A 13,767-nucleotide genomic window follows, 5' to 3' on the forward strand; every position below is an offset into this window, starting at 1 on the left:
CCAGTTCAATGGGCCCTAGCAAGGGGCCGCATGATATTTTTATTGCATCTCTTTTAAACTGTTCTTAATCAGTACTGGACTATACACTTTCATAAGTAAAGAAGTTTACAAATTATTGTTCTATGTACTTTTACCTTTTACTGTAAAGATTTTAATTAATTGTACAGTTAATAAACTTCACTTCACTTCACTAGTAGTTAACCTGTCTAACTTTGCCTTTACCCTGGCACAAGAAAGAGTCTTGAACAGAGGGCTAGGTTTTGTCCCCATCAATATGCTAAATAATTGTCAAATTCAACAAGAACTAGCAGCCTTTTTAGGAGCATTAGATTGAGAGTCTTTTTTGAAGGAAAATATGAAAAGGAAGACCAGCCCTGGGACACATCTCTATGCCTCAAATCATCCTTTACACCTCCGATTGTGTCACTACCACTGAAGGTGGCTACATTGGAACAGGCAGTGGTCCACAACTTCGAAGCCCTACAGAGACCAGAGACGCATCCTTTTATCAACCTCAACATCATTGGGAAGGAAACATTGTAACAAATGAAATAAAAAACAACTCCCTGGTTATCAAACTGGCAGATAAAGAAGGCGCCATTGTCATTCTGGAAAAGAACAACATACACCTAGGAATGGTAGTGCATCTCTGATGAAAGAAACTACTGAATTTTGAGAAGGGACACCACCATGGAAATTGACAAGGAGATCACATCCATAGTAGAAGAGAGTTTAGCCAACAATTAGATATTCAAACAAGAAGCAGGTTTTTTGATCAAAGACCAACCGATTACACTAAATTAATATTATTATTTTGTAGAGGATTTATAGAGCACATGGCTGCCCTAAGGCTTCCCAGCGCTATGAGATTAGTTACTGATAAAGTGCAGGTGGTTCAGAGATGTTTGAACAGCCATGTTTTGATTAGCTTCCGAAATTGCAGTTCATTGTCAAGTTTCCTACATTCTGCTGGAATAGCGTTCCAGAGTTTGGGGGCCAGATGTGAGAAGGCTCTTCCCCCCATCTCCCTATTTTGTCCTTTATTTGTGTTAAATGGTCAGTTGTGCTAGATCGCAGCTGCCTGTGTGGAGTGTACGGGAGATAAGCTTCTTGATATTCCCTGGTCCTTTGTTGTGACGTGCTCTGTGTGTGATGATTAACATTTTACATTTTATTCTTGCCTCTATCAGAAGTCAGTGCAGGTATACTAGATGTTTTTTTACCGGTTCCCGTGTGATGTTAGAGAGCAGCCTAACAGCTGTGTTCTGCACGGTCTGCAGCTTACGTGTGACATCTTTAGGTGCTCCTAAGAATAGAGAATTTCCGTAATCTAGTCGGGAGGTGACTAGAGAATGGACTACTGTCTTCCTTAAGTGATTTGACACTCTGTCTATAATTTTCCTAATACTTCTTTATAGGCCAAAACAGATTGCGGCTAAATTTGTGGCTTGTGTCCGCATGGAAAGATCGGATTCCAACTAGAAACCTAAGCTTTTGATTGTGTCTGTCGAAATAGGTGTCTTACCTAAACTATCTAGCCAAGCGAAAGTAGGGTTGGGTGCTAATTTATTTCCAAGATATAATATCTCAGTTTTTTCAGCTTTAAACAGCTTCTCGTCATCCATTCTTTGACTTTTATCAGGCAGGAAGACAACTTCTCCCCGTCTCTGCTGTTTTTTTGGGTCTAATGATATCACCAACTGAGTATCATCGGCATGTGAGTTCATTGAAATGTTGAATTCTTGTACAATCTCTGCCAGGGGTTCCATATAAACATTAAAAAGGGTGGGGCTCAAGTCTGAGCCCTGTGGAACACCACACTCTAGGCTCATAGTTTCCGATATGTTAGAGTTTTCTTGAACTTGGAAGGTTCTTTTGTTCAAGAATGATAACAGCCATTTGAGAGCGTTACCCTGTATCCCGATTTTGGCTAGCCTTCTACCCAGTATCCTATCTTGCTCATGACCGCTATACCTGTATGTTCGTCAACGTGACTTATTCATAATAAACATACTTAGGCTTGCAAACATCAACATAAACAATGGACTACAGATTACTTTAAAGTGAAAGGGCTCTTTGCGTATTATAATGGTTCTTAAATAAAAGAATTTAAAAAAAGGGGTGTTAACATACACACACTATCCCTAAATAAAGTTTTAGCAATTATAGTTCCATTCCATTCACAGCTCATTTGAGATGTCATGAGTGATGTCATGAGTGATGTAACTGATCATGTAATGAATGATGTAATGTCTGAGGTCATTAGCAGTACATTGCGGGGGCGTAAGTTATAGTTAGCTCAGGTAACTATAACTGCTGAATTTCACTGGTTGTGTATGAGTGAAATCTGAGTCTAACTATACCGTCCCTGTAATCTTTGTTTTTTTCAGCAAATTTCTCGTTTTTTTTAACGTTAAGTAAGATGCATATCACAATGGATGGTGGGGTTTGGAAGCAGGCCATGGCATTGTGCTGCCCCCATCCAAGCTTCCTGCTCCTACCTTCCCTCCTCCTAGCCATCCATTGTCCAAGTCCATGTCCCTGCTCCCTTATTACAGCCCTGTGTGGCCGTTGTTTTGCCACTGGCCTTCCCGCCTTCTCTGAACAGTTAGCTTGCTGCCCCATCCACCTCCTTCCTATCTTCTGTTGTCTGAATCCATGGACTAGCCTCCCCTCCTGCCATGCATAGACTGATGTACTGCCACTGCCCTCCATTTAGCATGATGTACCAGTCCACTCCTCGTGCCCTCCATTGCCCAATTCTATGCCCCATCATTGACCTACTGTGCTTAGCTTGCTGCCCCTATTCTCCTTCCCCCTGCCCTCTGATGTCTGTGTGCATGCCCCTGCTCCATCCTTTTTGCCCACCATGTTCCATGGACCTGCCACTCCTATCTACTCTGAGTGTTCTGTTGAGCTGCCACTCCCCTCCCACCTGCCTAGCATTGTCAGATGACTGTAACCTGTCCCTGCCACCTCCACCCTGCCTGTCCACATTCCATGCCCTATCCCTTTCCTCCTGTCCTCCATGGTCCATTTTACTGCCACACCCTTCTGCCCTCCCTGGTTTGTTGTGCTGCAACTGCTCTTCCTGCCTGCCCCGCGTAGTCTGTTGTGAGGCCCCTTCCCCTGAACTCTCTTGTCTGTGCCCAGGCCCTGACCCTCCCTTCTATCCTCCATGGTCCTTTGCGCATGCCCCTGCACCCTCCTTCTTGCCCATCATAGCCATTTCCCACTTGCCATGCATAGTCTTCTGCGCTGCCGTGGCCCCTCTCACCTTCCCTGTGTGGTCAGCTATCTGCCCCATACCCCCTCCCACCTTCCCTCCATGGTCTGTGTGAATGCCATTATAGTCTCACTGTTGCTCTCCATGGTGTGTCTTGCTTCTAGTGCCCATCCTGCTTGACCTCATGATCATCTTGCTGCTCCTGCCCTGCCCCCTTCCCCCGAGCCCTCTGTTTCCATGTGCAGACCCCTATTCCCTCCCTCCTGGCAAGTCTGTTCTATTGTAATGCCCCTGATCTGTCCCTCCTGTCCTTTTTGGTCCTTTATACTGCAGATTTCTCTCCTGTCTGTCCATTATGGTCAGCTAGCTACCATTGCCTCTTTCCCCTCTGTTCTCTGTTGTCCATGTGCATAGTTCTGACCCCTCCCTATTGCTTCCGATGGATTGCTGTGCTGCACTCCCGTCCTGCATGCCCTGTGTGGTGTACTGTGCTGCTGCGAACCCTGATGCCTTCCCTGTAGGGTCAGTTTGGTGCACCTCTCCATGTCCCTCCTGTCCTCTGTTATCCAAGTCCACGTCCCTACACCAATTCCTCCTGCCTTCCATGATGCAATGTACCATACTTGCTAACATTTTGAACTTGGTAAGAGGGAGATTTTGAAAAAAAACTGGGGTATTGATTCTCCCCTTTGACTTACATTGAAAAAGAGGAGATTGTAGACAGGAGACAGATCAAATAAAGCCCATTTGGGCTTAAAAACATTGGACGTTTCCTGGCTGAATCGGGTCTGTTGGCATGTATGGTTATACTACCACTGCCTCTTCCTTCTGCCCACAATGGTCTGTTATATTGCCACAGCCTCTCTTGCCAGTCCTGTATTGTTGGTTTGTTGCCCCTGCCCCCCTTTCCACTGCGCTCCATAGTCTGTTGTGCTGCCACTGCTCTTCTTGCCTGTCCAGTGTGGTCAAATTGTTGCCTCTGCACCCTCCTACTTGCCTTCAATGTTCAGAGTCCGTGCCCCTGGCCTCTGCATCTCAACAGTATCCTAATGGACAACTAGATTGTTAGCATTCTATATTTATTACAAGTGTGGAACGCCTGACGTCATCTTGATGTAATCAAACCTGTAAAACCTAGAGCATTTCCTTTAGAAATTATATATATAAGAGGGGCTTATTTGCATAAAAATTATGGTTAGTGCTCTAAAAAACTAAAATGAGGACATATTTTCTGAGTTTTCAAATAGCGACAAAGCACTTTTAAATTATTTGTTATCTTTATGTTTTTTTATCCAGTTGACCACTTGATTAAATGTTGCACTTAGGGGATAGGATGTGGTGTTACTTCCAGAGCTGCAGACTTTGCAACTGGGGAACCAGGTTGGAGTTTCTGCTTCAGCTCGACATTCTGTGATTCTGGTCAAATCACTTAATCTCCCCATGTCAACAACCAAAATTAATTTGTTCTTGTGTGATGTAACCAATGCTCATGTAAAGCACTTCAATACCTGACAAGTCTGCACTATATAAAACTGCAAAAACACAGCAAATAAAATGTGTTTTGCACACTTCTGTCATTGGGCTACAAGTGGGCTACGTCTGGGTGATATTTGTGCTACATTTGGGCTATTTTGTCTCTGGTGGCCATCTTGGGATATTTATTTGTTATGAAGTTTCCTAATTTCATCATTTACTGCAGTCCTGTCAGTAGTAAATGCTTTCAGTTTTTTACTTTGGTTCCATCAAGAATGCATACAGATGTGTCACACATGTGCCATAAATTCTGAATGTTAGCACTCTAGTTGCTCATTAGATCACTGTAGTAAAGCTACTGCTCACCAGGGAAGTCTGCTGTTGGTATTCAAAGTGCATGTTTCAGTCTGCATGTCAGGATGTTTTAATGAAATAGAAGAGGATTTGATAAGTCAAAATGTGCCCTAATTTTTCTTTCTGCAGCACTAATAATACTTTCTATGGCAAAATGAACCCCCTCATTTTGTTCCCTTTTAAATTAAATGTTTTCAGCGTTACCACTTTATTCCAATCAAGATGGCTTCAGGTGTGCCATACTTTTGTCATAAGTGAGGCTGTTAGCGCTCTAGTTGTTCTTTAGAACACTCTGGGAAGCTGCAGTAGAACACAAAGGAATCAACTGACAGTCGCTGCCCTTGTTGGATGTACATGTTTTACTGAGAATGTCAGACTTCATTCTCACATGACTAAGAAAGATAATGTGAATTTACAGAAAATATGCTCTCAGTTTAGCTTATAGATCACCTTCCAAACCTCTGTGGGAAAAGCATGAGAAAATAGTTTTCTCTCAAGCATGATTCATGATATCCCAGCAAAAGGCTTTTTCACATGGTGTAACTAAAGTCTTAAAACCTTCTTTTCACTGCAATGCTTTTTAATGTGGTGCTTTCATGTATATTGGTTCCAAGATGGCTGCCAACACTTCTTGGATGAAGTGCTGACAGCCAACCAGATCTCAGGATGAGATGTGTGGTTAGGCTTCGCCCAGAAATATATATTTATTTTTCCATTAATATTTTAAAAACTACTGAACGGATTTACACCATTTAACAAAAAGAGTTCTTTCTGAAACAAGGGCTACCTTTTTGCCAAATTTGGTGTAATTCCATTCAGCAGTTCGGGCTGTATCCTTGGCTAAAGTTTCCTATGGGAAATTGAGTTTTTGACTTTTATTTTTTGAATTTCTCAACAACTACCAAACGGATTTACACCATTTTAAAAAAATGTCGCTTTCTGAAGCAAGCTCTACATTTTTGCCAAATTTGGTGTAATTCCGTTTATTAGTTCGGGCTGCAGCCGTGTCTAAAGTTTCCAATGGAAAATAACATGGAGAAAACTCGTTTTGGGACCACCCTTTTTTCTCGGCCCCTGCTTGCGAATCACCCTGAAACTTTCAGGATAGTTTTGAAAATTTTGGGAAGATTCGTCATCCGGCGCCAAAGTTATTGGGAATAGAATGTTGCGATTTTCCTATGGTAACTAGGTCCTAACTATAACTACCTATTGGCGATCAGTGAATATATATTCTCTGAAAAATCATAGGTTTCAAGCAGGTTATAGTTAGGAATTATCATTTAAAAAACTTTAGAAATTCACTGAAAAAAAACATAGGTTTCAGGGGTGTTATAGTTAGCTGGACATTTCACTCATACAAGACCATTGAAATTCCTCCGTTATATTTAGTTCTGCTAACTATAACTGGTGCGCCCGCAATGCACTGCTAATGATGTCTCATATTACATCATCATGACATGGTCAGTGACATCACTGATGACATCAATGATGACATCATCCAGTGAATGTGGTTTAGTTTGAAATTTAAATATGTATTATATATATACCAATCTGTATTGAAGATTGAGTGGATATATAACTGTCTGGATGGAGGATTTAGTAGCTATCTGACTGTCTGTTTAAGTTAGTAATTAAAAGTGTCTCACTTAATACATGGATTAGTAACTAAACTATGTGAATTTGTGCATCACTGTCTCTGCTGTTGTATAACATGCTGCATCAGTTGGTCACGACTCCTGGTGGCCCCCCGCCCTGGGCGCCGCACCCAAACCGACGGACCACGCACGCAACCTGGGCTTCATCCTGGACTCCTCCCTCTCCATGACCAGACAAGTCAACGCCGTCTCCTCGTCATGCTTCAACATCCTGCGCATGCTACGTAAGATCTTCCGGTGGATCCCCACCGAGACGAGGAAGACGGTCACCCAAGCCCTCGTCACCAGCCGACTGGACTACGGGAACGCCCTCTACGCCGGAACCACGGCCAAACTCCAGAAGAGACTCCAGCGGATCCAGAACGCCTCGGCGAGACTCATCCTCGACATCCCCCGACGCAGCCACATCTCCGGACACCTGAGAGACCTGCACTGGCTCCCGGTCAACAAGAGAATCACCTTCCGTCTCCTCACCCACGCGCACAAAGCCCTACACGACCAAGGCCCGAGCTACCTCAACAACCGGATCAACTTCTACACTCCCAAGCGCCTCCTCAGATCAACCAACCACGCCCTCGCCGCCGTCCCCCGCATCCGAAGAGAGACAACAGGAGGAAGGTCCTTCTCCTACCTGGCCGCCAAGACCTGGAACTCACTTCCCATCAATCTGCGCCTGACCCAAGACCACCTCTCCTTCAGGAAGAAGCTCAAGACTTGGCTGTTCGAGCAGTAGCGGCACCCCCCCCTCCCAGCGCCTTGAGACCCTACGGGTGAGTAGTGCGCTTTACAAATGACCTGATTGATTGATTGATTGACTAACTACATGAGTGTGCATATTAGTTATTGATCAGTTGGGTGAGTATGTGTATGGGATACTGAGTTTGTGTGTGGTTGGATGGGGTGTGTGTAACTCTTTGCATAGATTTGTGAATGGTTGATTGACTAGGTGTTTAGGTTTAAACGTGCATGTGTAAACAGTTGTTTGGGTGACTGAGTGTATTTATTTGGGTGTTGGTGAGTGAATACATGTTTTAGTTGTACATCTTCAACAAAGTAAAAAAATAAAAGTCCTTGTATGTGAGAGTTGGTGTATATAAATAAGTATATGTAAGAGTCAGTGATTGTGAGAGTAACTATATGAATGAGTGTATAATTGTAATGGTGATTTTTTAACATATTAACTATGAGTTACTATGTATTTGAATAAATGAGGTATTGTGTATATAATTGTGTAAGTGAGTAAATGTAAGTGTGAATAGAATGACTGCATAACCGACTAAGATGACTGCTGAAATGTCAATGTCTATATATGTGTATAAGTGCATTTGATAGTGTTCTATTAATTAGTGACTGCATGTATAAGTGATTCTGTTGTTGAATGGGTAGTTGTGTGTGTGTATACATAGGAATTAGTGAGTGGGTATGTAGTAACTGGTATTGGTGTGTCAATGGTTTCAAATATGGTACTCATCAGTGATGCCATTTGAAATGTCATCAGTGATGTAATCAGTGATGTCACTGACCATGTCATGATTGATGTAATATGTGACATCATCAGCAGTGCATTGCGGGTGCCCGAGTTATAGTTAGCAGAACTAACTATAGTTCAAAGGTTTTTTAAATGATAATTCGTAACTGTAACCTGCATGAAACCTATGGTTTTTTCAGTGAAGGTTTTATAAATGACAATTCCTAATTATAATGTTGACCATTTCCCCATATCTTCAACAAGAAACCAAATCTGCAATGCTAACTAAAAAAACAGGCAATAGTTCCACTTACCACTAACAAATTAACATCAACATTTAACTAGTGTAAGGACGTTGACTATCTACTGTGTGAATTACATCCAACTCACACCCATATTTAATGAGCAATATGTGATAGAGGTACTAATCATACACTTCCGACACCCAACAAAATCACAATACCCAGCACCACCAAAGATTGAGTGAAGAAGTACGTTCCTGGCTGGGTTCTACGATCATCTGAGGCCTATAGGCTAGCCTCTTCCAGGTACAACCTTAAAACCAAAGGGGGCAGAGCATTCTCGGTCCTCTTTCTACAGATCTGGAATGATCTACCGGAGAACCTGCGAAAGGAACCGGTTTTGCTTACCTTTAGGAAGCTCTTAAAGACCTATCTTTTTAGAGAGACACTGACATCTGTTTAAGTTCTACCTCCGCAGCCGCTAGTTTTTACTACTCTAGCGACCTGTTCATTTTCTCTAGAAGCGCTTAGAGACCGGTGGGTGATTTGCGCTATATAAAAATAATATACCATAACATAACATAACATAACCATCACCACTACAACCAGCCCTCCTGACCCCTCCCCCTCTACTACCTCAGAGGCAGTGCAAAACAGGACAATGGACCTTCCCAAGATAATATATCCCCTCAACAGCACACTAGCTCAATGTTCAGAGATGTGACAACCAACTATGTATAAGGAAAGGACCTCGCACATCAACAATAATTTACACAATGCCAAGACTACAGGTGAAGTGCTATACACAACTCACTATAGAAACTAAAAACTTTTCCGTGTGTAGATATGCCATTGATACGTGTGTACTGCACAGTGGACACACCCATATTATCTCAGACTCTGGGGAATATCTCGGTCATGTTGCTGCGTTGTCTCCCCCCCTTGAAGCAGAAGTGGAGTGGACTGATCTAACGTACGCAACTCCAGCGTAAGACTATAAATATTTAGCCTACGCCTTGGGCGTGGTTCACTTCTGCAAAGAGAAAAGACTCTGCCACAGCGAAGGTCCTCACCCTGCAACGTGACTGCTGCCATGACCACGTTCCTCCTCGATACAGGCCGATTGCGAACGATAGCACCGCAGACTTATGTCTGTATCAACTACAGCCTTCGATCTACACTGTGGACAGCAGGGTTCACAACTTGAGTTCAGCTTTGGATCTACACAAAGCACAGCATTGAAGTTATCCTTGATTTATGTAAGGCAGAGACATTCCTCCATGTCTGTGTCAACTACTGCCTTCGATCTACACTGCGGACAGCAGGGTTCACAACTTCAATTCAGCTTTCCCTCTACACTGCGGACAGCATTCAAGTGAGCCTTCATTTATGTAAGGCAGAGACAATTTTGTTAAATGATGCGACAAAAAACATTCCTCAACGTCTGTATTGAGTACTACCTTCAAATGTACACTGCGATCAACAGAGTTTACCACTTGATACCAGTTCATCAGTTCCGTATCCAACAGTCAATGTATGGAGTACATTATAGATAATACAGTGCAGCCTAAGATCTACATTGCGAACAGCAAGGTTCACAACTTCAATTCAGCTTTCCTTCTACACTATGGACAGCATTCAAGTTATCCTTGATTTATGTAAGGCAGAGACAATTTTGTTAAAGGATGCCACAAAAAACATTGCTCAATAGCTATACTAACTACTGCCTTCAAATGTACACTGCGATCAACAGAGTTTACCACTTGAGACCTGTGGTGCATCAGCACTACAGACAACATCAAATTCACTGTCGATTTATTTAAGGCAGAGACAATTGTACTGTGTCCTCAGATTTTGTTAAAGTATGTGGCAAAAAAAGCATTTCTCGATGTCTGTGTCAAGTACTGCCTTCGATCTACACTGCGGACAGTAGGGTTCACATCTTGAATTCAGCTTTGAATGTATACTACGAACAGCATGAAATTTAGACTTGATTTTTTTAAGGTAGAGATAATTGTACTTTATGTCCTCAGATTCTGTTAAAAGATATGACAAAAATAATTTCTTGATGTCAGTGATCACTACTGCCTTCGATCAACATTGTGAGGGCTCATGATTCAGGTAGAATGGCGATTGTACATGACGCATTCCAGTAGACAAGAGACATTATACCACTGCGACCCCCCCAAACCACAAATCATCGCAGAGTGCGCACACGCTGAGTTCTTTCGGTACCACTAACTCGCTGCACCACAAGTATTCTCCCGTAGCTTTATTAAGACAGAATTCACTAGGCAAAAAACATTGCTCCCAGTGCAGCCTCCCTGCACTACGCATTATCGCAGGATACGTACAAGCTCAGCGCCAAATATAGTACTAACTCAGTGCACCATAATTCATTGCAAAGAAGAGTGAACAGTTTAATGTCACGGTGAAACATATAGTCCCTTTTAAATGTCCCTGAAACATACATATTTTAATAATGTATTCTATACATGTTCTATCTGTTATGTTATGTTATGTTAATTACATTTTTTGAGCGCACAGCTGCCCCAGCAAAGGGGCGTCCCGGCGCTATATCTGAAGAAAGTAACATAACCACAACGCAGAAGGGGTAGGGGGTGATTAATAAGATAAAGGAAAAAGATAAGTCTTAACAGCTTTCCTGAATGAAAAAAGGTCTTCTAAAGAACGTATGTAGAGGGGGAGTGCGTTCCCCAATTTGGAGGACAAAACCGCAAACGATCGGCCACCCAGTCTACATTTTTGGAACCGGGGAACAAGTGCCAAATTTTGGCCGGCAGAACGGAGGCTGCGCAAAGGGGTGTATGGAGTCAAGAGGTGCTGGAGAATGGTGGGAGTGTCAGTTTTAAGAATTTTAAACGCAAAACAGAGGGTTTTAAACTCTATGCGTCTAATCACAGGCAGCCAATGCAGTTTGAATATAGTACTACGGGCTGAGCAAAAGCGCGGCAAGCCCACTAGGGCCCTAGCTGCCGCATTCTGAACCCGTTGGAGTCGTAGGACTTCCGCCTGGTTGGCACCTACAAACAGTGAGCTCGCGTAATCGAGCCTCGATAATACGCTAGCTTGTATCACCATCTGGCGGGTGGGGGCATCGAAAAATTTGAGGATAGGCCTCAAACCGCGCAGAATGCCAAAGCACGTGGATGCCACCTTCTTAGTATGGAACGAGAAGGTCAATTTAGAATCCAACCAGACGCCGAGATTTTTTAGTTCTGAAACAGGTGTTGGAGGAGGTCCCAACTCAGTAGGCCACCAGCTAGCACCCCACAGATCAGGATGTTTCCCCAATACCATCACCTCAGTTTTGAGGGCGTTAAGTTGTAAACAGTTGGCAGTAAGCCAACTAGCAACAGCCCTCAATCCATCCGCAAAGTTCGACGCCAGTTGGTCAGAGCCCCCGTTGAGAGCCACCGCCAACTGGGTATCATCGGCGTATGATACCATAGTGAGACCCCAACTCTTTGCCACCTCCGCCAAAGGTTGAACGTAGAGGTTGAAGAGCGTGGGGCTCAACGCCGAACCCTGCGGGACTCCTTGGGCGATGGTATGAGGTTTAGATCTGAACGGTGGCACTACAACCTGAAAGGATCGTTCCGAAAGGAACGATTGAAGCCAATCCAGCACCCTACCTGAAACACCTGCCTCACCAAGCCTACGTATGATTGCAGATGATGCACTCCAAGATCTACACTGCGGACAGCAGGGTTTACAACTTGAATGCAGCTTTACAACTACACTATAGACAGAAGGGAATTTAGACTTGATTTACTTAATGCAGAGACAATTATACTGTATGTATTTACATTTTGTTTAAATAAGTGAAAAAAAGCATTCTATAACTGTGCTGACTAGTGGCTTCGATGTCCACTGCGGACAGTAGTATTCACAACTTGAATTCAGCTTTCTATCTACACTACAGACAGTAGGGAATTTAGCCTTGATTTATTTAAGGCAGAGACAAAAATACTCCTATGCCACTGCTAGTATGCACAAGCACCTTTAATCCCTGCATCATGTGAACTATGCTCACAAAGAATGTAGAACACTACACCTAAATGTACCTCCACCACCGGCAATACCAAGTACCCATGGGCATCACCTTCAACATCGCCACCAGACATACGTCCACATTTTGAGAAAGTTAGACTGCACTGGGTGAAATGCAGTTTTTTAATTTGTTATGGGGAGCAATCACTAGACCTAGTTTGCAGAGCAATTAATAACCATTGATAGTAGTGTTTTTTTCCCCTCAAAGTTCATGCAGTCTAGTATAACAGTCAATGCTTTGAGTACAGACCGCTAGAACCACGCATCATCGCAGGGTGAGCACACACTAAGGACCAGATGTACCACTAACTCAGTGCACCATAAACAATCGCCACGTTGCCTTATTAAGGCAAAATTCAGTTGCCAAAAGACATTCTTACCAGTGCGTTCTGCTTGAACCACGCATCATCGCAGGCTCTACATAAACCGCACTTACCACAACTCATGAACCCTTTACGATAGAATCTTCTGTGTATTATTTCACATATAGCGCTCATACCTTTGTACAGCAGAAGTCATAAACCGTTTATGATTGAATATCTGTGTATGATATCATGATTACTATTCTACTACTTCATATCGCTCACGACGGAACCACGCCCATAGCTCCGGAGTCATCGTTCACAGCCTCGCGCAGCACTGGCATACGTCAGTCCTGTTCACACAACAATGCTACATGGCCCAGATTTCCATTATAGTGATTTCTTAGTTCCAGGTCTAGTTGTCAGAACGGCACGCACACACACACACTCCCTCATGCATGGTATACATCCACACCACACCCATCCAGCACATGCGTCACTACACACATGACCCTACCAATAAAAAAGACGGGGCGCATGTGCTCTACGCCATTTTAGAATTGCTCGCATCGCATGTGCTGTGATGGCCCGTCCTGGTGGTTCGGACGCCTCATGTAGGCCCAAACCACCGAGTAGGAGGGCCCACCACTACGTGCATGGCCTCTTTCGTCACTGAGTTAGTGGTACCGCAAGGACTGAGCGGGTGAGGAACCTGCGATGATGATGGGAGTACGAGTATGTTGTTAGCCATAGCGATATCAAGATTTGGCACCATATATGAGACCTCTTGGTGACAGAGCAGGACTGCAGGATGTAGAACGTACCCTGTCTACGAAAAGGTGAGCAATGAGGCCTGGGTGCGCAGCAGAGGGAGTATATGGGGTGCAGCAGACTGGATACAAAAAGGCGATGCAGCATTTTAGGCATACGCAGTCATATATACCGTATCTTATTTCATTTCTATTTTTTTTCC

This window comes from Lissotriton helveticus, chromosome 6 (assembly GCF_964261635.1).
Source record: "Lissotriton helveticus chromosome 6, aLisHel1.1, whole genome shotgun sequence".
Taxonomy (NCBI): domain Eukaryota; kingdom Metazoa; phylum Chordata; class Amphibia; order Caudata; family Salamandridae; genus Lissotriton; species Lissotriton helveticus.